Here is a 15,805-nt window from a genome sequence, read left to right as displayed (position 1 = left end):
TTTTTTTTTTTTTTTTTTTTTTTTTTTTTCAGCTCTACAGTACTTTTCCTTCTCTTTGAATGGAGACAAACAGAACTAACCCACAAAATCTTCAGCCAAGAGTCATTAATGCAAACTACAAGGTCATCACGATAAGAATAAAATCTATAGGATTGTCCTTCCGGGCTCTTCTCAGGTATTGCTATGATGTCCCTACAGCACCTTCTTCTCCACGTTTTCTGTTCAAATATTTACTCTGGTTGTAGTTTAACCTGTAGTTTGCTTTGTAATTTGTCAGTGCTCTGGTTTTGTCCACAGCACCATTTCACACATCAAGGAGGACTGCACTGTTGTGCAACTGTGCTCAGTGCACATCCCAGTAAAGCATGGTGGCCCACAGTTATTCTATGCATGTACTAATAAGCTCTGGAATTTCAAATAAAAACAAAGCATAACACATATGAATTGACTGACATTTAATTTATATAGGAAAGTATATAGCGTGAAAAATACCAATACTGCATTATCCAGGATTAAATTGGTTTTCAATAGCAACAACTGCAAGAGTTGCAATAACAAAATAGTTATTTGGATACCACTGAAGTGATATAAATTTCAAATATGCATTTTCTTTTTATTTCAGAAGAAATACAGCTATTTGTTCTGATTCAGACACATGTACATGTTATGTGCTGGCTGGGGAAAAAGTGACAAACCTATCATTCTTGAGCCTTAAGTTATAATTACAGGAAATGAATGAAAAAACCCTACTCATTTTTGTACCTCAAACACAGATGATAATTAAGTAGATTAGCAAAATACAGAGCCTCTTACCCTGCCCACTCTCCTTTGGTTAACCTGGATGAAAGTGTTGTTTACTTATTTCTTTTAAGGATAACGTTCAGAAATTCTTTGGTCTTAAGAAATTCTGATAAGCCACACATTCACTGAATGCATAAATCTTACCGAGATACTGACTTAAATTTCAGTACTGTAATCACAAGACCTGCAAATGTTCTCAAACAAAATGAAATTTCCAAAATAATCCACACCTAATATTGTAAAGATTTGAAGGTTTTGAATGTACTTTGTTTAAATACAAATAAATAAAACTCAAAATGCTGTAAATCTAAAAAAATGTATACTTATTATGATAAATGTGAATGGCATTAATGGAAAAAAGATTACTAGGAGGTATTCTAGGAAGCATGCAGTTTCTTACACTTTGTAATTTTAGTATACATTGATATGTGTGCAACAATAAACAAAAGCATGCAGCAATGCTGCATACTTCTATCACATCGACTCAGAGCTGATTTGCGATTTGTTACTTCAACATCAAATGAGAACTTCAGCACAGAAGTTCTTTTTTTTCTGTTGAAATTATTCAAGACAAAATTGCGTACAACTAAGAGTCTAGCACTAAGGAATAAAACTAGGTAAAAACTGAGAGGTTTATCAGCTTAATTGAAACCTTGAATTAAGCTAAATAATAGAACATATTGCCTGAATTTGAGTAGCACTGCTGATATAGTTAGAATAAGTTTTGTTATATCTTAAAAACCCCAAATCCACTCTACCATAGAAATTCATCTACTTTAGCCTTTATTTATTTAATCAACTTTGGGAAATGAAAATAGAACCTAGAAACACATTAGAAGCCATTCTCCATCAATTGCATAGAGCTTTATCACATCAGTACCTCTCGTATAGTTGTTGAGTACAGCATGTTTCAACAAAATCGCGTTGTAACATTACTTATAAGTGCAAGTTTATCTACCAAAGTCACAAACATAGAAAAAAATTTTAAAAAAGGTGATATAATCTGAATTCAAATAAAGTGGCACCTGTTCCAAGAAGTCTTTAACTCTGACACGTTGAACATGAAATTTTTTACATCTTATTCAGGATTTGGCAAAACCAGATGGAGAACCTGACTCATCTCACGAAATGTGCCTCAGCATTTGATCTTACTGAAATCTACAATCCCAATAGTGCCAGTACCAGTGGTAAGGCTCCAGGATACAGAGGCTGCAGTGTTTTTTACTGCCTTTGAGTAACTGCAGAGAAACCCATGTTTTAACTAGAAAGATTCAAGACAGTTACTCATGAACTTAAACATACGTACAAAGTGCTCTCTGCTGCATTGCAAACCTTGCCATGCTAATCCTTGCTGAAAGATGTACACCGCTTAGCTTAACCGTTAAGCTGATATGCACAGGATGAACTTGAGTATTCCTGGCTGTACTAATTTTAATATTCACACTGCCGATATGAACAATCAAGAAGTTTTCAATTAATACCAGTTCCCTCCCTTCCCCCAACAATAACATAAAGTTGTAATTGAATGAAAAAAGTGCACTCCATGTTAGCAGATGAATTGAGACTCACATTATTTCACAACAGGGATTTTTTTTTTTTTTTTTTAAAACACAGATTGTAAACCAAATTGATGCCCTGTAGCATCAAGTTTTTCTTTTAAAATTATCATTACTCATTCCTATGGTCTATCACAAATAAAAGCAGCTACTGATTTTAAAGTCAAGACCTAATTCATTCACAAAGCATAATTTTGCAATATTATACAGGTTTTTGCAAATATAATATTCATATACTATGATAGCTTAATGCATTCCGCATGTGTGTAAAGACAGTCCAGTCCGGCCAAAAGCAAAAACTTCAAGCTCCTCAATTCTTTGTACATGACCATCTCAAAGAAGGAAATCGGGAACACATTTCTGGAGCAGAAAACAAGTGAGCCAAAAACACATTCCCTGAAGAGCACTCAGTACAAAGTAGCTTGGCAAACAGAAAACTTCAAAAAACTGTCAGGTCTCAAAGGTTCAAAGGCAAAATTCTACGGATTTCTATGGCACATGATTTGTAACTCTGCCTCAGAGACGGAATTTAAAAACTAATTAATATTAGTAGTTGGCATAACCTAGAGTTTATTCTTGTGCAACAGCTAAACTGTGCACAATACTTTCATATGACACTGTGATTCAGCTTGAGTTTCATGAAGCTACAATGGAACATTTCTTCACAGATCTAATTTAGCAAGTGGTAATTCTACTTTGATCAGTTGCTAAGTTGAGAAGATAATAGAACAACACAGAATATCTGAAGGCAACTATACAGGACATGTTAAAGATACAAACAAGCTATGTAAACAAGACCAACCCAACATCTTCAAAAAAAACTCAGAATAGCAGGATTCCCTACAAACAGTGTCCCCCAACACTAGGGACAATGCCACCACAGTGCCAATGCTAATTTTGCATTCCCTTCCACAGCCATTGTCAGGCTAAACTTAATATGACAGAAAAAGCATGAAAGGAGTAGACAGTAACACCTACCTAATGTCAAATTAGCTTACCAAGATTGTGTTTTCAACACATGGAAAAGAAGAAAAAAAAATCAGCTTCCTTTTGTGAAATATGCAGTGTTAAAATTCCAATTCAAAACAAGTAATCTAGACAGGAAGTTCAACTCACTGCACTGGAAAGAGAAACAGGTTTAATCATCAGCATGAGAAAAGAAGGGTGATCAGGCAGACCCAGGTCATTTCAAGGATGTATGTTGTGTCTCCTTAGCTCTCTGCTCTGCAATCTCTTACACTTGGAGAAGCAGACAAATCTTTAATATAATAAACAATGAAGGCAGTCACTGCCTTTCCAGTTGCAAGTAAAGACCAGCTTAGTTCTTCAGAGCATAAATAGAACCCAAGAACTGTCAGCAAATATCTGCTCCCTCAGTAAAAGACACCTTCATTCACAGGGAATACACTCTGGAAGAAATCTTCCTAACAGTATGTCCAAGCTGTCAACAGCCACAGTCACATCATTATTCTCAGCTGACAAAAATTAGAGCAAACGTAGTGGTTGACAAAGGCCACAGATTCATAGAGTTAAAAACAACAAGTTTTTTTTTTTTTTTTTAAAAAAAAAAAAAAAAAACACTCAACAACTCAACCTCTTGTGTTGCAAGCACAAGATAAGGGTGCTCAGATTTGTTGTACCTAAATCCTCCTCCCCACACACATCCCAAAATACATCATATATCATTATATATTTACTTCATAAAATTTTCCTTCCTTGCAGTTTCCTCCTGTTTAAGTAAGAATTACACACAAGTGCTCACTACTTCTCAAAGTAATTTTGAGACGTCATACTCGATGCCCATTCATTATAATAAGTGCTCAGGAGTGCGTGTTAAAATGAACAGAACAAAATTTTACACATTTCTTTAGCTTCCATATCAACAACTCATAGGTAACTAGCAAACAATTCTGTGTTGGCAGACATAAAATTTTAATCTTATTAATAGTTGCAACACACACAAGGAAGAAAAAATATTCTGAGGATACCATAGGAATGCAATAAAATTAGAGTTGAAGACAAATTATTGACTTTCAAATCAGAACCAAAGATGGTTTGGGCTGGAAGGAACCTTAACAGTCACCAGCTTCCCTATTGTGGACAGGGTTTACACCCAGTAGCTCATGCTGCCCAGAACTCCATGCAACCTGACCTTGAACACTAGGGATAAGATATAAATACATACTTCCACATCTTCCTCCTGAAAAAAAACTTGCCATATTTTTGAACTGCAGTAATCAAATTTTGCAATTATTTTATGAAAGACATGTAAGGCAGACATATACCTCAGTGATTTGAGCTGGTACATATTTTCTGCTCTTGCAAGACACTGCAGACCTGAATTCCCCTGTATATGCTATGCTGAAGCATAAAAGAAAATACATTGAGAAGAGAAACAAACAGTTTATGCCCTGATTATGAATATTTGCAGCTCTGAACTAATTGCAATTCAATGTAATCATCTATCACTGCTTAGATTACCAGCACAGTACTTCTCTGCCTGCCTCAGTTCTGTGCTCAGGAATTATCTTTAACTATTTTTGGATTTCACATGTGTGTATGTTGCACATAAGCATATCTATCCTTATAAAAATATAAATTGAAACACTGCTATTTTAACCTACTGGATGAAACACTAAAAATCAAATCATTCTGAAAATCAAATCATGCTTTGAACAATGGCTTCAATAATATATTAGGTCATGTCTTTGCCCTTGAAAGCCCATTTATGAAGAAATATGCCTTGAATCAATTCCATATGCCCACAGAACTGCTTGCAGAACTTGATTTCTTATTTTTAAGCTCTGTAATACTGTAAACTCTGCTTATTTCCAATATATCCTTGGGATGTGTTCTTGCTCTCAGGTATTTCCTTTAGCCACGTTCACGTACTGAAAGTGAAAACACATAAAGACACTGCTTAGGACTTGCTTCCGTTTTCTGTTTTACTCATTACTGAAGTGTTTAAAAGCATTTAAGAAAGTTTGCTGAGATACAATCTTTACCATCTCCCATAAAAACAGCACAGATTTTCTTTATCCATACCCTTTCCACAAAACTCAATCTCCTAACATTTGAAAGACCTGTGTCCTTCTCAGAATCATTTAGATCTTACTTTCTCCTGGTGTGTAAGATTTACTACCTATGAAATATTTTATTGCCTTATTTACTGGCTTCAGTGGCTCCTTCTGGGAAAATAGGCAGATCAGCTACAGGCACCCCTAAAGACAATGATGTTAATGAGTCCAGCTGATGTTTCTACTTTTCCAGCCAATGGAAACGTGAGCCCTGTTCCTGCAAGAAGCGTGTTTCGTGAAGAACTGTCCCAGCATACTCCAAGTGCTTACTGCCTGGAGCAATACCAAATATATATTCTAGCCTATTTCACAAATCTGTAGAAGATCACACAGCCATCTAACAAGGAAGAGTAGTCATTTATGTTTTTCATAAGCAGGATTACTCAGCTTAAAACCAGGTGAGATATGAGAAGGAAAAAAAAAGTTTAATCTTTCCAAGAAAGTGACTGAAGGCAGGGATAGATCACTAATGGGAAAATAAAAAATAACAATCATGATATTTCTGTAAAGTGTTTCATTCAAAGATCTCCAACCTATTTAAAGATATTATTTCACTTACCCTATCAACATGCCTTTTCTTTGTTCAAGTAGCACTGGAAAAAAAAAACAAATCAACATACAAGTTTTGCTCACAAATCTGACATGCTTTAAAGCCAAGAAAATATATTAAAAATGTAAATTTTGAAAATGGTTCAGAAAATAACCTTGGCAAATTAAATTTCATTCACCCAGCAGCCTGAAATTGGCCATTCAGCGATTCCTCCCTTGAGCACTGAGAAAGAGGCTGCAAACTTGAAGGAAATCATCGCACTACAAGATCCTTCGGATTACTGTGGCATCTCAAACAGACTGTGCAGACCTATAAGCAGCCACTCCAACTCTGAGTCTCTCATAGATCCTTACACTGAGATATTTGGACCAGATGTTTAACACCATCCCAGCATCTCACGATCAAAAAGCAGTTTGAGAAACACTTGACAGATTAGAAGAATTAGGCAGGCAGTATACACAGACAGATTGTGATAACTAGTTTGCAACCCGCATTTAAAAAAACCTCCAAACTTATGCAATTGTAGGTTTCTATTTCTCCTGAAGAATTACAGAAGTTTAAGATACAGTAAGTATGAAATCTGGACTCTGCATGTATAACTGAGGACCTGGAATTAGGATGCTGAAAACCTAGATGAGAGCAATATTCCCTAGGCATCACAGCCCAAGGTAGGAAGAGATTGCATCATAACTCAAATTATTTTCTTGTGGTGAAGAAGAGTGATTGCTTCTAGATTTTTTATTCAATGCCTTCACGCATTGTTTCAAAGTAGATCTTAAAATTTGGATAGCAAATGTTTTTTCCCATAATTTTACGCAAGTCTAGCATAACACAATCGTGGATTTTAAGATGTGCCTGCAATACAAAGAACACTCGATTGTTATGGCATAGAAGACAAGCAGCTCTGAATTGAAATGCTTCTCCTTTATAGAGATGATAGCAGCAGGTCCTCTGCCAAGACAATTCTAAAGATATTTAAAAAAAAAAAAAACATATCAGAAAGTAACGTAACGTAGAATATTTTGTAGTTGTCACGTAGGTTTTTTTTTTTTTTTTGGAGGGGAGAGGGAGTGGTGGAGGGGGAAGTAGGGGTGACTCTTTCCCTTTACAAGGCTATAAGAACAATTATACATCTTCGAAATCAAGATAAATAGTACCTCCACATGGACATTCCCCTTTTTTTTTTTATATTCACTGACAGGTATTCTTCATTATTACTCACAATATCAATTCTGACTTCTGTTTCTAAAGACATTTTATTAGGCCTCCATGCTTCGCATCCCCACCAGTTCTTATTACCATTTTCAAACCCTATGGTGAAGCTGACAAGAAACAGAATAGATTTGACAACTAGAAGCTTGGAAATCTAGCAAGAAATTACTATGCAAATGTGTCTGGGAGAAGATAACATTAATAAATATTTGCTGACGGGCCTTTTGCTCTAGTGGGTGGCACATTTATAATGAAAACTTAACAGCAGTTAAAGCCAAAGACCAGAAACCTCAGATGTACTTGTGGATGATGGATGACAAAGAAGAGGAAAAACAGTTCTGCTAGTTGTCATTTTTAAGGAAACTAAGCCAATCTCATTACCTGAGATGAAAATACTTTCCTTCCAAATCCTCACTTGCTATGTTTTATTTACCAAAGGAAAAAAAAAAAAAAAAAGGAAATTTTTTTGTTCAGCAGTTACTAGCAATTCAACAGTATGTATTTCAAAGTACTCATACTTTCAGAGCTGAAACATGAAGTGTAACAGGCAACATTAGGTTTGTCATTAAGAACAAATCAGAGCAGTTACTTGTAAAAAACTTCATACATGTTAAACTTAAGTTAATTCTAGAGCTAAAGGAACATAAATCACATGGAAGCACTCCATATTTTGACTTCACAGTTGACAAAAAAATCAGCTCTAAAATTTGACACAAACGTAAGAAAAGAGGAGGAGTTACTTCCATGTGATCACATGAGAAGATGACACACAGTTTTCAGTTTGGACTACAAGAATGTAAGACATTGTTCTGGAAGAAAAGTAACTGGCCTGGTGTAACTACAGTACAGGGAACTAGAGGTAGGGCTCACGTAACAGGAAAAACAATGGCAATTCAGAAGTGAGCAATTTATACCAGACACTGAATGGCATACAGAAGAGAGAAGTCTGTTTCTATTTTAGTTTGAGTGTCCCTATAGTAGAAACTGCTACAAAATAACTTCCTTTTCTAATACAACCATAGCTGTGATTTCCCCTTCTTAAAACACTCAACTGAAAAATTTTTTGGATTTATCAATGGCCTGCACACTCAAAAGCCTTCTGCTCTGAATAGAGGCACACATGCAGACACATAAAGACCAGGGATCACCCTGACACTCTGAAGATAATCAGCAGCTTATTACACTAAAAGATCAAGTTTGCAAGCGATACAGAAATCATATAAATAAATTCACAACAAAATCTAAATGTATAGAGCTTTTTCACTTTTATTTCTTCGGGAGAAAATTTGCTAACAGAAAAATGCCACATTCTGGCAGTAATTTCATTAGAGTAAGAAATCCTGAACATCAATTCACAAAGCTTAGAAAGATTAGCATCATGCTTTACAGTCACAGGCTTAAGAATAAGCCTGTTGACAGGAACATGTTGTCCAGGAGGTTCTATGCAACTAAATTCTAAGCACTATTTAAAGTAAAACAGGAAGGAATTAGTCACCCAAATAAATTAATATGCTTATGCTGTGCTTCCACTCCTCCCACAAACTACAGAAAGAAGGCTTTGTGTGTGGATCGATGGATGAATGTGGGTGCTACAAACGTGTTCCAAATGAGCTGAAGACATCCCAAGGATAATAGCCTGAATATCACACGGTGTGATATTTTCCCTAAAAATCCAGATGAAACGGGAAAATACCAAGGAGTATCTGGCAAGCACTCCAGGTACGAGATGTGATGAAATAAAAAAGATTCCATGAAATTGTTTACATGATTGGATTGTGAGCAGACAGTTCCAAAATGTCTTTATAAAATATAGAAAAGAATCTGCCCAGTAAGTTAACAGGCCATGTCTTTATAAAAACTAAGAAAATAGGTAGAAGATATTATATTCCCTGTTTTTGTGTTTATTGAAAATACACTTTAGATAAATGAAAGTCTTTGGAACTAATACTGAGAAACTAATGTAAAATGTTATCTGTGATAAAAGGAACTCCAACTAAAGTCCCTTTTTGATATTAAGATCCACAAAAGAAAAAAACAAAAACAAAAACAACCCCACAACCAATATTTGTAACGTGTTTAAGCGCTAGAAATCACTGCACAATTATATGTAAATGCTATCCTGGACAATATTAAGCTGCATAACTGTCTTTCTATATTTAACATATAGTGTTAGAAACTGGGGCTAATTTCTGTGGAAGAACTAAGAGAGCCAGCTATATCACATGCAGTTGATTCAACCTGGAGAACAACTGTCCCTTCACAAGTGCTCTCTGAGAAAAGTTTGACCTTGCCAGCTGAAAAACCACTGCAGTAGAGCAAGGAAAGTGGAAGTCCAGAAAAATCTTGAGAAGTACAGGTAGCACACTCCTTACCAGATACTAAGAAAGAGAGCTTTATGCATTCAATTCTAGATGAAAGAGTATCTACCACTGGTAAGAGTACATTGTGAAGACTTAAAAAACCAGGACCCACCATTCTGCTATGAGGAGGCAAAGTTGTAATTCTGATTCATTGGGGAGTTCCTGAGATCACTGATATGAATCAAGTTTTAGAAACAAAAGGTAAGAGATACTTCTTCCAGATGTTAGAATTTGTGTTTGCAATAGCACACTTAATACAAACCGCGATGGACTTGCCCAAGCTACCTGGGCAAAAAAGGAGATGTATCTAATAGTAAAAGACAACTCCAGGCTTGTAATACAGAAAATTCAGATTAGTATTAAAATGCAATTCTCAGCAGTTAATGGATAATTTAAACAATTCAACAGTATAACCACTGAATTTATCAAGTCCTGACGTCCTTAAATTGAAATTAGATGTTTCCCTAAATAACGTGTTCTAGTTCAATTGCAGTTATTGGACTTACCACCACAGAGTTGCATACTAGAGAAAGAAATTTTTTCTAAAGAAGAAATTAAAAGAATTAAGGAGATTAAGACTCTGTGATTACTTTGGTCCTCAGAATCTTCCAAACTCAGTGGATATGAGTTTGATTCTGATTTTGTTTATAGCAAAAGAATGAGGCTAAACCATATGTAGCTTACAAAATCTTTGGCTTCCAAACTTCCTGGTAACAAGTTCACTTTGATCTGTGTAACAGAAAGATTGTTCTCATTATCTTCAGTTAATTAGTAGATGTCCCTTCAGACTTTACTTCACTCTGGCAGCAAATTGTTCTCCATCACAATGGCATAAGCATGTTCCTTGAGCATTCAGCAGCAAGGACAAAGAGGAGAAAAAAGATAAAAAAGGAAAGAAAAACATTAGTGGTTCTTCAAGCAGTCCACTACTGTCTCTCTACACCGTTACTGATGTCATTCTCACACATATTTAACGCCTGAAATCTTGAATTTGCAAAACAATGAGTACTAGAACTCTAGCAGCAAGCAATAAACTACATGTTCATTCAACAGGTGGTCTAAAAAATAATATGAGTAAAAAAATTTCAGTTTCAGACAAGGTAGTGTATTAACGATACGTCATCGGTTTCTTACAGATTAGCACCACTCATTAAGAGTTGCTACTGTGCTGTAAAATGCACCACATTTCTAGCTACCTGTTTTGCGACCATTAAGGACACCAAAAATTGCTATTTTTTCACCCAAGTTCAGTGCATGCTCTATCTTGTACACAGACACCTCACCCAATCTTTCCAAATCCCTGACATTTCTCCAGCAGTGCCTTTGCCACAGAGAGATCAGTGTTGAACAAATGAGGCATGTCCTGTTTCAGAAGGGCTGGATCAGCTCCCTTCTATGCAGTATGCAGCTGTCAGTCTTGAGAATGAAAACCTCTGCTGCAGCAGGAATCAGACTCAGAGTAGCTGAACTGGCTGCTAATCAGCAACCAGCAGAAAGAACGCACTCTTGCTCTCCACTCCTTAGTTATTCAATTAATTCATGACAATTATTGTCGTTTGCATTTCTATCTTAGCTATTTAAAACACCTAAAGTAACTTGGGTAAGTTGCATCCACAATGAAAAGGGAAGAACTGGAGCTACCAGAGTAGCCTGCTCACTATCAAGTAACTCCAGGTTTTAAAATGAGGAGAGAAGTAAAAATAGTTGAATTGGGTTTTATTTGCCCAAATCATCGCACTATATATAGTGCAAGTGGGTGATTTGGGCAAATAAACATTTCTATAGGAAAACTGTAGAAAGGGAAAAATTACTACACTGAGTCTAAAAAAAAAAGATCTGTCATTCTGTAACCTCCTAAGTAAAAACAAGCAAAACAAACAAACAAACAAACAAAAAAACTAGTTATGATTATAAACAAGGCCTATATTTGCCAGGGTAGAAGTCCAGAGCAATTAAGCACAACAGACAGGAGCTTTACTAAAATCTGCTTTTTCCTTCTGCATTGGAATCTTGACATAAAGTGTGACTGAAATCTATAGCCTTAATTTCAAATGAGTCTGTAAATTTCACAGTGATGCTTGGTCTTCAATAAATTAACAGTCCTCCAAGTGTATTTCTTGTACATAAAAGACCATTATGCAGGCATACCTAAGCTAGCAATCAAAGAACTCCACAAATCTTTTTGTTCTTCTTTCAGTGAAGGCAGCTAGAATTTTTACTTGAAAAAAATAATAATAAAAGTTAAATTATCTGATAAAATTATTATTTAGAAAGCCATTCTTAACAGCTTTTGAATGCTGTTCAATTTAATAACATGCCTATTAGGCATAAAATGGACTTCTAAAGATAGAGCTGTACATTAAATTTTTTTTCTAAACACAGATACTAATCTCTTGCTGTTCAAATACAAAGCAACACAACATACTTTAAAAGGTTCATTATTTTCTAGCTTTTCTCATTCTGCTTTGCTACTGGGTATCTTGATATAGATGAAAGCAGAAGAATGTTTCTGCCTCTACTGAGTAACTGATGGTGAACAATGTGAAACACTGCAAGTATCAAACACTGCCTATTTGAAAGGCACATTTTCTAGAATTTAGGAATTTATAAAGCATTTAAGATCTATAGCTTTTCCACTCAAGTATTCATGAGTAAATATTCCCTTACAAATCATAACTAGATTACAGGCAATTCATAGAGTTGCTGAATTATTACTTTATTAATTTGGATTTTAAGCTTCACTGATTATCTAATCCAAAAACATTTCCCACAAAATGATACCAACTGCATAGGTACCATGCAGTAACACAGAGGTCTGCCATGTAATAGAGAGAACAATGTCCACCAGAATATTTTACTCCATTCAAGTAATATGAAGTAATCTCTACAACAAAGTGTTTTCACTTGTTTCTCCTGAGGAAGGAGGAAATAAAGAAGAGCAAAAATCTTTCTTGCAAAGAGAAATACTTGCTAGAAAGGACAAATCATTAAAGTGAGCAAGTGCTAGCAAATGATAAACAAAATGAAGCAGCAACAAAAATATTTAGTTGTTTCTGTCAAATCTTGTTTCTGTCAATAGTTCTTAACAAAAAATCTGGTGTCACAAGTTTCAGATAAACATTCCTGTTAAACATATCGCAACAACAACAACAAAAAAAAAAAAGCCCAAAGCTTCCATGATGATTTAATCCTAAGCAAATAAGTTTCTGGTGTTTTAGTTTTGGAATATCTGAAGCCTGTGCCCTGCTTACTAGCCACAGCAACTTGTATCTTAATCCCAGCAGTCTGGGCATGCCAGGTGCCAAGTGCTATTTATGTTTCTTTACAAAAATAAATAAAAAAGAGGCTGTTACAGTGACTGTTTAATACAATAGGGATTGTTACTATCCAGAACCTTACTAGAGACACCAGGCTCCAGTCTTGCCGCTAACAAACTTGGCCACAATACACTAATTGCAATTCCTAACAATAAACTTCAGTTCTTTCCAACTAGTCTGCATTTTCTTGATGAAGTGATTTCTGTGACTCTTTATCCAGATGTGCCACTCTAAAGCCTAGAAATCTTCCTCACCTCTTTATTTTCCCCATGGTCTACTTCAGTCTGTTCTGCTGATTAAAAAAAAAAAACCAAACTCCTTCTCTACTGACTCCCAGGACCATGATTTCATTCTACCTCCTATGAAACACAATAATTCGGGATGCCATCATTGTGAACACTCTATGCTGAGTGAGAAGTTGAATGCCCACATACAAAAATTTTAAATCCAGGTTGAGCAAAATGAAAAACAATTTTAGGAACACCCTTCGTGGGTTTCTTCTAAAGAATGAAAGGAAATGGAGTTGTCTGAGTAAAATTCACAAGATCCCAGCTGATAAATTCTGAATTCTGAATTATGTTATTAATGAAAGCTTGAAGAGAACGCAATGGAAACAATAGTACCATTGTCCTGCATTAAATTATTTGACAGAAAACCACATAGGCTTCTAATTTCTATGTTTGCTTTTTTAATTTATTTTTTTAAAAAGCATGGAAGAGCTTCTACACAGGTTCTCAGCTCAAGAAAAGGTTCTGACCAGCACATTAGGGACCTGTTCTCTGTCTCTTCCTCTAGCTCAGTAAGAATATAAATAGCATCCAACTGAACAACTTTAACACAAGAGGGAAACAAACCCAAATGACACACTAACAGAAAACCACGAAGAACTCAGAATTCCCTGCACGTGTAAACAGCTGTTAACCTCCAATCCTTCAAGAGTAGGGCTTCAAGCCCATGTACTGATCAGAACCTAGGTCTCATATGCTGTTCAGAGATACTGCAGAAACTACTACGTGACATTACAAAACGCATCACTCCAAGAACTCGCACCTAGCCAGAAGTTTGACATTTTCACATTGCCTAGCAAGAAATGTTTGCCCATCAAGCTTTCACAGCGGTATCTTTTCACTCAGCTCCTACAACATGCTCTAAGAATTCAATAAGTACCAGTTTTTAATTTGAAAAAGCACTAAAGCACTGATCATTAATTTGAAGGACTGCACTGATCATGCACAAAAAAAGCTCTACTCAGGGTAGGTCCAAGAGCTACCCAAGGCTAATGAATTTAGCCTTTCATCTGCCCAGCTGCTGGTCAATACAAAAGCAACCTTCTTACATCCTTACAGATCAAAAAGTACTCTGCTTTCCTCCCATCAGAAAAGAAAACAGGAACAAAAAACCTACATGAAAGGAAAGTTATTTGGTTCATTTTCTCTTGAAAGGCACATTATGAGCACTGCTCAGAATCCAGCAAAACAGAAAGCATATAGAAAAAAGCACAGTTTCTTGGCTGAACATTCTGGGTGAGGCTTCCAGAACATCTCAACTCCTGCCTGGCTCTCTAGCTTATCGGCAGGGAACAACACGCTGAAACTCCAGCTTCAGCTGTAGGCTTTGACAGGATTGCCACAGTGTCAGCTTACTCTGCTCTCTTGGCAGGAATCATTAATGACCTTCACTGAAAAAGACAAATTCAAGATTTCCACACAGAGTCTGACTAGCCTCAAGTCACAAAGTCAAGTCATCAACATAGAATGGCTTACAACTCTAAACCACTTCCCCAGTTATTTTTTCCTTTTAGCTTACAGTATCCTCTTTTTCAGGATCTTCTTGTAAGTAAACATGCACTAATGAAGCTGCTATGCCCAGAACACTGAAATAATAAAAGACCCATGCATTAACGTTTATGTCTTCTAAAAGATCTTCTAAAGAAGAAGAAATTGAAATTATGATGATTATGTGAAAATCATCAATCTGAAACAGAAACACTCTTGAAGATGTAGAGTTCCCTACCAGGAAGCTCTGTCCAATTTAACTAGCATTCTGGATCTCACATACATTATCTCACATTACATACCAATGTGAAATGACGGGAAGAGAAATATGCAGCAGTAAAGACACATGGGAAAAGATGCAAGATCTCTGGAGCTAAAAGTACCTTACATGCAACAAAGTCTTGGAACAAAGAACTAGCCAGCTTGAAATGCAACAAGCATATTTATAGCTATAAAAAGCACATATAAAAGAGTCCCACAAAGAATGAAAGGATAAGGAAAGGCATTCTAGCTAAAGTACTTAAAGAAATAAAACAAGTTTTATATGTTACGGTAGTGACATGTCACACGTCATTTTCCAAATGTTTGTAATGATGTTTTCTGCCTAGCAGCCTTTAAACATGTGCTGGAGGATAGCAAGCAAATTTATTCAGAAGTCCTAAAACGACAGCAAGCACATATTTATTCAAAGGTCCTAAAATGACAGCAACCATCTTTTTTCAAGCTGTCTAAAAAAACAAGCTGTCAGTTTGCATCAACTTCGTGACTACAGGATGCTCCAAAAACCATGACTTTGAGAAAGGGGCTTTGCTGAACTGATATTCTGCGTTCCAATGAGACTTTTAGCAGCAGTTTCCAGAGATTCCACTTCTTTGTCCACGATGATGAATTACCAAAAACTGCTACATCAAACTGCTAAGAGGTAAACTGAAGTGGATCTCCAGCTTCTTTCCCAAAAAAGGTACATTGATATTTCTTCTCAGTACGTAGAGATGACACCCATTAGTTCTAGAGCTCACCAGGTCTTCCACACAAATCAGGGTTAGATTTTGTCCCCAGTTGACACAACTTGGCAAGAAAAAAAGTTACATCGTAAAAATTGCTCATTGCAGGATCAAATAAAAGTTATGGAAACTCATACTAGGAAACTTTATACT

The 15,805-nt window shown here is 35.9% G+C and overlaps 1 protein-coding gene across 8 annotated transcripts in view; it reads right to left on the bottom strand.

Annotated features, from left to right (window-relative positions):
- ZNF385B (zinc finger protein 385B) overlaps positions 1-15,805 on the bottom strand; it is a 136,999-nt gene that overhangs the window by 97,495 nt on the left and 23,699 nt on the right. For 4 of the 8 annotated variants that reach the window (XM_042822559.1, XM_042822555.1, XM_042822556.1 and 1 more), the window contains exon 2: positions 5,994-6,027. The exons of the other annotated variants lie outside the window; for them this stretch is intronic. The gene's annotated coding sequence lies outside the window, so the exon portion shown is untranslated. The remainder of the gene's footprint in view (positions 1-5,993; positions 6,028-15,805) is intronic. 8 annotated transcript variants of the gene reach the window in all.

This window comes from Centrocercus urophasianus, unplaced genomic scaffold (genome assembly GCF_019232065.1).
Source record: "Centrocercus urophasianus isolate 14NV4802_14NV808 unplaced genomic scaffold, USGS_Curo_1.0 seq_20, whole genome shotgun sequence".
NCBI classification, from domain to species: Eukaryota; Metazoa; Chordata; class Aves; order Galliformes; family Phasianidae; genus Centrocercus; species Centrocercus urophasianus.
The sequence above is the reverse complement of the archived record's forward strand: the minus strand, read 5'-3'. Positions and strand labels throughout refer to the sequence as shown.